At 39.6% G+C, this 11,889-nt stretch overlaps 1 long non-coding RNA gene across 1 annotated transcript; it reads left to right on the top strand.

The window, feature by feature from the left end:
* Positions 1-8,698: 8,698 nt before the first annotated feature.
* On the top strand, positions 8,699-9,139 carry LOC127565061 (uncharacterized). The gene is made up of 3 exons (XR_007954466.1): positions 8,699-8,822; positions 8,911-8,938; positions 9,040-9,139. It is a non-coding gene; the product is annotated as an uncharacterized LOC127565061 (long non-coding RNA).
* Positions 9,140-11,889: the final 2,750 nt, after the last annotated feature.

The following is an 11,889-nucleotide window of genomic DNA, read 5'->3' as shown; positions in this document are numbered from 1 at the left end:
GAAAAAAGATCAAAATTATTCTTATCATTATCTTATCATTAACATAAATTATAAGGTAACTTCAACAGAGATCACAAAAAATTCAGGTCATTTTTGATATAAAATTAAAAAACAACAAAATTATTGTATCCAGGAAATTTTCTGCAAAAATAACAAAATGTCCACATTATTAGCTCTCTTATTAGCTCTGCGATTATTTATAACGAGTCCAGCCTTGCTGAACATACGTTCCGACTCAGTCGAGGTTGCGGGAACACATAGAAATTTCGGCACTAATTTTTTTAAATTAGATTCATTATGCTGAAATAAAAGAAATGTTATTTATGTTTTTCCTTATGTTTAGAGAAAACTGGAACGCTTATTCTAGGGGATCTACATTTTCTTCACAGTGCTTTAAATTAAAGTACTGTCTGAGATCGGTAATCGCATCTGCTCTTTTCGAGGTTGGTAATTCACTAATATTTTTTTGAAGAAATGTGAATAGGGTTTGGCGGTTTTGAGAAGGTGGTGGTGGCTCTGCTGCATGGGGTACGGAATCGCAAGAGTTGTTAATGACGGTGACCTCATTTTCCAAAAACTTTTCGGCCTGTACAACGTTAAAAGGAAAACGGAAGCCTTGTTTTTTGAATCATGGGTCTAGCAATGTTCCGATTCGCGACAAAGAACGTTCTTCATACTTTGTCAGCCTGGTGACAATGCTGTCCATCAAAAATGTACAGGCTGCTAATCCCTCACTAGACTTAAGGCTCGGCTTTAAAGTGTCCAAAGTATGTAACAGACAACATGTTATGGGAATACATAACGAAACCGTCACTGTAGAATAAAAAGATACTTGCTTTGTTACAGTATCCAATGGAGCAAGTAACTGTACCAGGTCCGTTAGGATGTCCAATTCGTCTACAGTGAACGGTTGTGGAGCTTTTGATGTACTCAACAAAACTTTGCCGATTGCCTCATGGGTTTTTAAAATCCTTTCTATCATAAGGTAAGCACTGTTCCATCGAGTAGGAACTTCCTGCTTCAGACTATATTTCACGCTCCCATCCTGGTAGTCTTTCAGCTTTTTATACGCTATGGAACTGGATTTAAAATATGTAACTGTAGTTTTGCATTTGTTTAGGATAGGGACCAAACAGTCTAGCTTGAGACATCCTTGCACCACTAAATTTAATGTATGGGCAAAACATGGTAAATTTTTTTTTTGGATCATGGCGCTCGCATTGTCTGTAACTATTACCACAATTTTGGATGATATGTCCCACTTGTCAAAAACGGCTTGCAAACTGTCCTTAATATTATCTGTTATGTGGTTTGTTTCCGAGAGCAATTTATTTGTAGACAAAACGTCAGCTTGCAGCTTAAACTCGTATTTCATTACAAACCTATCAAGTTCAGCTTTTCTGTGGGAATTTAAATCATAGGATGTAGTTACAAAAGAATCTATTTTTTTTAAGTCGATGGCAAATCATCAGCGCCTAGGTCTTGTACACCTTATGCACTTTGCCGACTTACCATCATTTGATCTAGTAAAAAACTTCCACAATTTTGATTTCCCAACTCTGGATTTTTTCGGTCCGTTGTTCTCTTCGTCAGAGCTGTTTTCGGCTGATTTATTGATATCTACGCCTGTATACATAGATAAATAACAATTACGTAGTATATATGACCAAAAATTATTATAATTACCTTTTCTCTTGAGATTCACAAACTTGTCCATGTTTAGAGCCACCACCTCCTTTCAATTTAAGTTAAGCTAATATGTGCTTTTATTAGAAAAGATATAATATCCAATTTTTTAATTTCTCTTACCCAAATTCCGCAACCAAACCTCGTGTTTTATTGAAATGTCAGTGATGTGAAACATGCCCAGCACCATCGATAGTGTCAAAAAACTATCGATGGTGGTTCAGAAAGGCAAAAATTCGATATATCGATAGTGCCATCGATATTATCTCAGCTCTACAGTGCGTTCGCGCTTGTTGAAGGGAAAGGTTGTATGCAGACAATTTATTTCCTAAATATTAACCCTTGCGCAAGGCAAAAATGTCAGATCGCAATTATATTATATATATATAATTATGTTTTCGCGTAACGCGATGGTTAAAAAAAATAAAACTACGATTTTATTTTTAAATAACTTGTAAACGAACTTTATTGGTATTGCAAGATTAGCCGGCTACGAGTCTTGTCTGAGGAAAGTGTCTTTAAAAACTAACTTTACAATATGTTGAGTACGAACAAGAAACTTCTTATTGCGACTTAGAGCTAACATACTATACATATGTGTAATGTTTTGTGTATGTGTAAGTGTTTTAATGCTGAGTCCTCAAATTGCACCAGAAAATTTTAAGTGGCGTGAAGTGGATCTTTTTGTTTGACGTTAGTCGCCGCCGCGACGATTTTATGTTTAGAATATGATTTTTATTTGAATGCAATAGAACCTTTTTGTTTGCTACGATTGGTCGCTGTCGTGACAAGCTTGTGTTTTGAATATAATATAATCTTTATGTGAATGCAATAGGATATTTTGGAGATAGGGGAATAATTACGAGAATGTGTCACATACGAGAAATGAGTGTGGTGGTGGATATGTCACTATATATATGTATATATATATTATTATATCAAACAGATGAAAATTCCCAATATTGTTTTAAGCTATTTTAAATCAAAAGAAATATTTATGTTGGCGCATTTGATTTATATTAGTTTAAGAGCATGAAGTGTTGATGCCAGATGACTGCAGGTGCGACCACTCAGGCCAGCTGGCAGTGTGGTCGCGATCGAATGTTATTGATAGCGACAAAAAGCTGGTGACAAGGTCACACGCAGTCACACTGATCTGATTCCTCTTGATGCTGGTCACCCTGCCACTTTTAGTGCTTTTCTGCATTCCTACATATGTTTTTAAATTCTTGTGCACATGCAAAGTTTTTTCCAAGTTCGTGAATAAAAAGTAATTAATTAGTTACGAATTCTACCAAACTCAAAGTGCAAGTGTTTTTACTCATAAACTCGACGCCCCCCTATACATGAAGTATCAAATAAAGTTGTTAGAATTAGAGCGAAGCGAGAGCGAAATAAAGCTTTCGTTTTGCTCTCTGAGCGAATTCGCCTCGCTTCGCCACTCTAGTTAAATTAGGCTTAATGTAACTTAACATAGAATTATAAAGGCAGTTGAAATCAAGAACCCATCAGCGCGTCATCACTCTCTCCGTTTTCGTTTCGTTTTCGTATTGCCGCAACAACAATTAAGTCCATTACTTTGTTCGCGAGTAAAGCGGAAATTTAATAATTGCAAAAACTCTTGATAACTTTATCCGAACCGTCGTCGCATGCAGACGTGTATTTATTGTGCTCCGGGAAAAAATGTTCAATAAGATCATATAAGTGCAGTGACTGGTTTAAAAAATCTACAATAACGCGAAAAAACGCTCTTTGCGATGAAATCGCTAATGTTTATATTGATTGATTAATTCATTAATATAAATCATAACAATTAAAACTCTAATTAATCAATCTTGATTACAATGAGTCAAAACGACATTCGTGCACAACGTCACCGTGAGCAAGACGAGAGACGGCTCTCACAACAACGAAACAACGCGTACTTCTCTTTTAAAGCGACCGAATATAATGCAAGCTCTGATCAAGTGCGGTCAATTACCCCCAACTCGACCGAATTCTTAAACGTAGAGAGTAATAGAGCGCGCTCATGCTCTCCCTCGCTACCATCGATGTCTCTGCAGCCTAAGAGCGCAGTAACCAGCACCGCAATTTCGCTGACAACGTCAACCGTAACAACAACAACAACCGCAACTGTATCGACAGCGCGTTTAACGACATCATCAGCTAGCAGCGCAAACATTACTACGTCTGTCGCTGCGCTGCCCGAAAAAAAGAACAAAAACAATGAACCTATTAAGCCGGCTGTGCAGACTGGTATGGATCGCTACATTCAAATTAAAAGAAAGATGAGCCCTCTAAATTCTCAACGCAAAATAACCCGTGGCAATGCTAGCCTAGCTGCAATAGAAACGGACATAAACTCGAACCGATTCAAAATCTTGGCAGACGCCTATGAGGTTGAGGCGGCCGAATCTACTGAAGTCGAGAAAAGGAAGCCAAAGCCTCCGCCTATTTATATACGAAAAAAAAGTTCCAATGTTCTCGTTAACAAAATTATTGAGCTTATTGGCAAGGATAACTTCCACATAATACCGCTTGTAAAGGGCAACATTCACGAAACAAAAGTTCAAATGAAGTCTGAAGACAATTACAGAGTATTATCGAAATATCTTACCGATAATAAAAAGAACTTTTACACGTATCAGCTTAAAAGCAGCAAGGGCTTGCAAGTCGTACATAAGGGTATAGAATCTGAAGTAACGCCTGCAGAGATAACAAAGGCACTACAAGAGAAGGGATTTAGCGCAAAGACAGTCTTCAATATCCTTAACAGGGATAGAAAGCCGCAGCCACTCTTTAAGGTTGAGCTCGAGCCAGAAATTAAGCCTCTGAAGAAATACGAAGTGCACCCTATATACAATCTTCAGTTCCTGCTGCACCGCCGAATTACAGTTGAGGAACCGTACAAACGCAATGGTCCGGTACAATGTGCAAACTGCCAAGAATATGGCCATACAAGGTCATACTGTAAACTGCGCCCGGTGTGTGTAGTTTGTGGAGAGCTTCATGACTCCGCACACTGCCCAACTAGCAAAGATGACTCCAACTCGAAAAAGTGCGGCAACTGCGGTGGCAATCACACTGCTAACTATAGAGGTTGCCCAGTTTATAAGGATCGGAAAAGCCGCATTCATCGAAAAGGAATTACCGCCCGCACCCAAAATAAAACGTTGAAAGTCTCCAGATCAAACCCTGAAGTCTTCTTCTCGACTGCAGCCAGATCCTCACTAGGACCTAATACCTCTGACAAAAGTGTGACATACGCAAGCGCTTTAAAATCAGGACCGGCTATCCCTGCCTTAAAAAGTTAATTTCTGCAATCAGCATACCAAGAACCGAACATGGCTCAGCAACATCAATCGCCGGAGCAGCCAAAAAGCAACTTCGAAGCTATGATATGCAGCTTACAACAAAGCCTTACAGAATTTATGTCATTTATGCGCACAACTATGCAAGATTTAATGCGAAACCAAAATCTATTGATTCAAATGCTGGTTTCACAACAATCCAAATAATGACTCCCCTACGGATCTCTACATGGAACGCTAACGGCGTTTCACAGCATAAACTTGAGTTAGCTCAATTCCTACTCGACAATCAATTCGACGTAATGCTGCTTTCAGAAACACACCTTACAAACAAATACAATTTTCATCTACGAGGATATACTTTCTACGGAACAAATCATCCAGACGGTAAAGCACATGGTGGGACTGGAATTCTAATCAGAAGCCGTATTAAGCACTACTATCATAACAAATTTGCTAAAAACTACCTACAGGCCACATCTATAAATATAAAACTAAATACCGGCAACCAACTTACACTAGCCGCCGTATACTGCCCCCCTCGCTTCACTATAGCTTAAGATGAGTTTATGCAGTTTTTCAACTCACTAGGAGACCATTTCATAGCAGCAGGAGACTACAATGCCAAGCACACACACTGGGGATCTCGTTATCAACGCCAAGAACAAGCTCGACTATGTTTCTCCTGGCACACCAACATACTGGCCGGCAGACCCAAAGAAACTGCCCGATTTAATAGACTTTGCGATTACCAAAAACATTCCAAAAAATCTGATAAGCGCCGAATGCCTTTCGGATCTTTCATCTGACCACTCGCCTATACTGTTTATTCTACTCCGGCATCCAGGAACATTGGAACAATCACTAAAATTGACCTCACAGAAAACTAATTGGATTAAGTACAGAAAGTATATAAGCTCACACATTGAGCTAAGTCCCCATCTCAATAATGAAGCCGACGTAGTCAGCTTTGTTAATTCACTGGAGTCTGTACTTGTCTCTGCAGCCCAAGCTTCAACACCTCAAACCATAAATACACAAAGCAATCGAAAGAAGACAAATCTACAAATCGAACAGCTCGTCCTCGAAAAGCGACGCTTACATCGAGAGTGGCAATTCCACAGATCGCCATCTTCTAAGCAACGTTTAAGACATGGCTCACGTGAACTTACTAAAGCTCTACAGCAAGAAGAAGCATATGTCCAACGCCACTACATAGAGCAATTGTGTACTTCTAGTACGAAAAACTCACTATGGAGAGCTCACCCTACTCTGAGCTCACCGAAAGAAACCGTGATGCCTATTAGAAATCCCACAGGAGGCTGGGCGCGTTGCGATGCAGACAGAGCCAGCACGTTTGCCAACCACCTTAAAAATGTATTTCAACCAAATCCTGCCACGAGTGCGTTTACTCTGCCGACTTTACAAAACGAGCCTCAGCTTCAACGTGAGCCAATCGAATTTCGCCCAAATGAAATCGTTAGCATCATCAAAAATCAACTGAATCCGAAAAAATCCCCGGGATGCGACCTCATAACTCCCAAAATGATCATCGAGCTCCCATATTGCGCCGTTTGCACTATCACCCAGCTTTTCAACACCATCGCAAAACTTGGCTACTATCCAGAGAGATGGAAGAAGTCAATTATAATAATGATAGCAAAGCCGGGAAAAGACCACACAGTCCCCACGTCGTATAGACCTATAAGCCTAATTTCATGCTTATCTAAACTCTTTGAAAAATGCGTTTTGACTCGGATAAACACATACCTAAGACTCCAGGAAGGAATCCCGTCACACTAATTTGGGTATCGCGAAAAGCACGGAACAATTGAGCAGGTCAACCGGATAACATCAGAAATTCGGAACGCGTTCGAAAAACGAGAGTACTGTACTGCCATATTTTTAGATGTCTCTCAAGCATTTGACAGAGTCTGGCTAGAAGGTCTAATGTACAAGATCAAGACAATGCTCCCCAGCAACACCCATAAGCTTTTAGAGTCTTACCTTTACGACAGAAAATTTGTTGTGAGATGCAACTCTGCTATATCTGATGATTTCACTGTTGGAGCTGGAGTTCCTCAAGGTAGTGTGCTAGGGCCAACACTATACGTCCTCTACACAGCAGACATCCCGACAAGCACACGAATAACAACATCTACGTTTGCTGATGATACAGCTATTCTTAGCCGCTCAAAATGCCCGAGGCAAGCAACTGCGCAGCTAGCTCTTCATATAATCGATGTAGAAAAATGGCTATCAGATTGGCGAATTAGAGTGAACGAACAAAAATGCAAGCACGTTACATTCACCCTGAACAGGCAAAACTGTCCGCCGCTAACATTAAACAACACTCTACTCCCGCAAGCAAACGAAGTGACATATCTAGTAGTACACCTCGACAGAAGACTCACATGGCGCCGGCACATTGAAGCCAAAAGAACACACCTAAAGCTAAAAGCCAGCAGCCTTCATTGGCTTATCAACGCTCGGTCTCCCCTTAGCCTTGAATATAAAGTCCTGCTGTATAACTCGGTACTAAAACCTATATGGATGTACGGCTCCCAATTATGGGGGAGTGCCAGCAATAGTAATATTGACATAGTCCAGCGAGCTCAGTCGAAGATCTTGAGAACCATCACCGGGGCACCGTGGTACGTTCGCAACGAAAACATACAACGCGACTTAAACATCCTACCAGTCAAAGAAGTGATCGCAGAACAGAAGGAAAAGTACTTTAACAAGCTATTGTTGCACCCTAACCACCTGGCGAGAGGTCTAATAAGGTTGAGCAACCAATCACGTCTTCGTCGTAATGACTTACCTACCCAGCGACCGACTTAAGGGACGCGCGACCAGAATGCAGTTTTAACACACTGTTAGCTAAATTTTAATGTTAAGATTCGTAAACTTATTGTTAGTCTCAACATCTAGAGAAGATTCAATAAATAAAAGCAAAGTCCTCAAAAAAAAAACTCTTGTGATTTTTCATGGCGCCCCCGGGTGGACACTAATTGTTGTTGAACGCGAGTGATCAATAGAAAACAGAAAACAAAACAAATTCGCGCCGGTCGCTATTAAAAATATAATAAAATATAAACAAACAATTGACTGTGCCAGTGCTCTGATCTACTTGTGTTTGTGTCATCGGTGGATTTTTCTGCATCATCGCTGGAGGATACCCTGCACCTGCAGAAGACACAGAGGAAAGTGGCTGGGATCATTTTAGATCGCCAATTCCAGGTACTGTGCGAAAAATTGAAAGCAAACAACTGAATTGGTTGCCAAGTTGCAAAATTCTAGTGACGCTTTTAATTCTTGGCACATACGTACTAGTAGAGCATTTGTTTTTTGTTTTCTTAAGTGAAAGTGACTAGGGGAATTTTCTATTTCCATTGCATCGAACTTCTTCTCTTAGTTCGTTGCAATTTTCGCTTTCATCGCCCCTTTTGTCACCAGATTCGTAGCCGCTGTAAGTTGTGTGCTGTTGCTAAGCGCACATACATATATACATACATACATACCCGCAAGCCAACACTGCACCGCACTATAGGAAAAAAGTCAATTTTTTTGGCATAAAATCAAATTATTTTACAAATTATTTTTAAAAATAAAATATATTTTTTGAATTTACATACCCTAATTAGCCAAGAACCGTTATCTAAGATTTTTTACACTATAGTGTTAAGGAGCGAACAAAGTCAGCTGTTCGATTGACTTTGTAGTGTGCTTAAATTAGTGAAAAATCTTTGCAAACTTTCTCTGTTTTTTTTGTGGTGCAACAAATTGATTTATTATTTCTGATTATGGCAAATCGTAGCAAAGGTATTTATAAATGTATTTTAGATTACATGTTTTGATTATTATGACTTCTTGTCCAACTGTGAACTGTTTTATATGTATATCTTTTTAGCTTAAAACTAGCACAACGTTGCAAAAAGGTAAAAACGCAAAGTTATTACCAAATGTATCCTTAATATCGTAAAACTAATCATTTTTGCAACTTTTTGCACGTTTCTTCAAAAAAATTACTTATGTCCAGCAACTTATGAGCTCCCACACGCTGCACTTCTCGAAGTTTGGGAGAAAAACAGGCGCTCGGAAGATGCTCTAAGAAGCTACATACAAATACAACTTTACGGCGAGCAATTTGATGAAGCATTAAATCAGCAAATATCAACAAAAATTAAATGTTTCATTGGTTATATTAAAAAACATTTGCCAAAATGCTACCGTATTATGGACCAATTTAAGAAAAAACACTCTTTGTGGCTAGCCGGCAATGGTCCGATTCAAAAAGCAACAAAATCCGAAATTACACATTAATCTTAATAGTAAATATAACAAATTCCAAGTTTTTATCTTTAAAACTAGAGTTTATGCCAAAAAAATCGACTTTTTCCCACAGTGCACCGGTGCATTTCGGCTCCGTATTGTTGTTGCTTGCATTTTCGTTTTCGTTGCGCGCGCTTAGAAACAGCGCACATACACACACACATATGTACGTTAGCAAGCCAGCATCTGCACAGTGCATTGCGCTCTGTGGTCTGTGTTGTTGCTTGCACTTTTCGTTGTCGAGCGCTTTGCAGCGCTCAGAACTCGCTCCCCTTCGTTGGTTAAGTATATCAGTGCGATATATCGTTTGGTCCCTTATAATTGTCCGAGATAGCTTAGAGGTTGCTGACAATTAAAAAAAAAAATAATGATAATAATAAAAAATTAAGTAAAAATAAAAAATAATTCTAACTAAAAATTAAAAAAAAAAAATTTTTTTAATTTTCTTTTTTGTTGTTGTTGTTAGTAGCAACAAGATTTATTTTTATATTTTTTTCGTCTCCTTTAATAATTTAAACAAAAATGAATTCGAAAGAAACACTTGAAGGCTCTAGGAAGAAACTTGCTATTTGCGTGAAGAGCATTAGGAGAATTCATGATCAAATTCTCTATGACAGTATCGGTCGATTTGGCAGAGCTAGAGTGCAGGGCTTGAGATGTTGTCGTCGCACATTGAAAATGCTCTCAAATATCAAAGCAGAATTTACACATTTGACGAATATGGCGAATATCGGTGCAAATCTCTTCGCATATCTGCAAAGGCAAGGCTGAAGGCGATGGTGAAATCGTTGACCGATACTTCATCCGCCAATACATCGATTCAGACGATTGCCGCTCCTCGCACCCGTCTGCCTAAACTGTCATTGCCAAAGTTTAGCGGAAAGTATTCTGAATTTAAAAATTTCATAAGTTTGTTTGAGACTCTTGTTGACAATGACCATTCAATTCCGCACATTGAGAAATTCAATCATCTCATTTCATGTCTTTCTGGTGAGGCTCTTGGAACGGTGAGAGCGTTTCAAGTCACCGAGGACAACTATGAGAAGGCAATGGCGAGTTTGAAAAGAGTATATGACAATGATTGTCTGATATTTATGAAAATATAACCGCTCGTTTCAATTTGCAAAAGATTTCACAGCCCTCCGCTTCAGCGTTGCGAAACTTGATTGACACTGTCTCTGCGATATACGGATATTTGTTGTCGATAGGTGATGATAAGAAGATTGTAAATGCAATCCTTATTCACCTGGTTATGCACAAAGTTGATGCAATGACAAAGAAGAAATGGGATGAGCAGCTAGATTACACGAAGATTCCATTATGGAGTGAGTGTGAAACTGTGCTTAATCGTCGATATCAGCACTTGTCAGCTGAGAATTCGACAAAGTCCAATAGTCAAGCCGTTTCCGCTAAACAGCTTAATAAAAGCTCGTTTTCGTGTACGACGCTCAAAGATAAGATTGATCAAAAGACCCAAATATGCGTATATTGCAATTCCGAAGATCATTCCATAGTGAGTTGCTCGAAACAACTGCATTATGCATAAATTGTCTTCGGAAGGGTCACACTGACGCCAAATGTAAGCCAAAAAAGTGTCGTGTGTGCAGCCGTTCACATCATACGTTGCTGCACATATATTCTGCGACTACAAATAGTAGAGCGTTACCACCCCCGAGTGTTGATACTGATCGTCCATCCACTTCGCATGCGACCGTGTCGGATAAAGTGATCCTGGCCATAGCAGTCATCAAAATAAAGACGAAATCAGGCGATTTCGTCTTAGCCCGAGCTTTGCTGGACTCTGGATCACAAATTAATTTTGTGACTGAGGAACTAGCTCAGCGGCTGCATTTGCGAAGAGAAGACTCGTGCATCAGCTTGCTTGGCATTGGTGAATCCAATTCTCAAGTTAAGAAAAAGATACACACTGTGGTGAAGTCGCGAGTTGGCTGCAATGAGTACGCGATCGATTTATGGATCCTTAAATCAATCTCAGGTTATCAGCCAGATCACACTGTAAATGTCAGTGGCTGGAAGATACCTAATAATATTCAGCTAGCGGATCCCTATTTCTTCAAACCGCAGAAAATTGATCTTATCGGCGCTGAAACGTTCTTTGACCTATTGTCCGTTGGCCAAATCAAGTAAGGTCCAAAGACAAGCCTTGGGTGGATTGTCTCGGTGCGGTACACTCCTGGTGAAAAATCTCACCAGAAGATGACTGTCAATCTTAGCTATCAGGAAGAAAGTTTGAGCTCGATTGACAAGACCTTGCTGAAGTTTTGGACTGTCGAAAATGTGCGCTCTCCCTCCAAAGTCCTTTCCGCTGAATAACAAAGTTGTGAAGTAAGACTTCGAAGTAAGACTGCCGTTTAAATCAGATTCGCACCAGCTTGGGTGCTCATTTATAGATCGCACTTCGACACATAAGGCGTTGAATGACATGCTTATGGTCGGGACGACCATTCAAGAAGAGCTGTTTTCAACTCTGCTTTGTTTTCGATTGAATAAATATGCATTAACGGCCGACATCAAAAATATGTACCGCCAAGTTATG

This window comes from Drosophila albomicans, chromosome 2L (genome assembly GCF_009650485.2).
Source record: "Drosophila albomicans strain 15112-1751.03 chromosome 2L, ASM965048v2, whole genome shotgun sequence".
NCBI classification, from domain to species: domain Eukaryota; kingdom Metazoa; phylum Arthropoda; class Insecta; order Diptera; family Drosophilidae; genus Drosophila; species Drosophila albomicans.
Note: the sequence above shows the minus strand (reverse complement) of the source record. Positions and strands in the feature narration are given on the sequence as shown.